Genomic DNA, 762 nt, shown 5'->3' with positions numbered 1-762 from the left:
TGCATCATCTTGCAGGTGATGGATTATTTTGTTCTGCATCCTCATTGTTTTTATGTGATCCTTTCTTACCTTTTCGCTAGCTGCACCAGCGTCTTCAATATCTGACACTCTGTCTTCACTTTCACTTAAACAGTTTTACAAGCTTTTGATTGAGATTTTAATTTCCTCTATATCTCTTTGACCCTGCTTCATGGGATCTGTTTCTTTCCTGTATTGCTCATTCAAGGAATCCGTCATTTTTCTAATCTTCTCTATTTTTTTTATCAATGTCTTCTTTAGGAGCAGTTATAAATTCTTTTGCTGCAGTGTTTTTTTCAGATTGGGTTTCCTCCTTATGTTTCTGTAGTTGCTTCTTTTCTTTAGATTCTATGAGTTCTGATGATTCTTTTTTCATTTCAGAAAAGAATTGTGTTCTGAGTTACTTTATGACTTTCTGCTGTTGCTTATTTACTATCGATGCTATTAATTCATACATTTGAGCCAAGCTAGTGTCCTCTACACTTGTTCTGGGTAGGCATTGGGTTTCCTCCATATGTTTCTGCATTTGATTCTTACTGCAGATATTATTAATTCAGGGATTTCTTTTTTTATTTCCAATCTGAGTTCCTCTATAACTTTTCCAGCTGTTTCTTTATTTCCAAAGCCATTGATTCATTGCTTTCAGCTATGTGATTCCCAATTTGTTCTGTGTTAGTGTCCTCTGCACTTGTTAAAGGTGGGCTTGGGTTCTGAGGTTGCATTTTTTTTCTTCTCGTCATTTTG

The sequence above is a fragment of the Octodon degus genome, unplaced genomic scaffold (genome assembly GCF_000260255.1).
Source record: "Octodon degus isolate 3935 unplaced genomic scaffold, OctDeg1.0 scaffold00270, whole genome shotgun sequence".
Lineage (NCBI taxonomy): Eukaryota > Metazoa > Chordata > Mammalia > Rodentia > Octodontidae > Octodon > Octodon degus.
Note: the sequence above shows the minus strand (reverse complement) of the source record.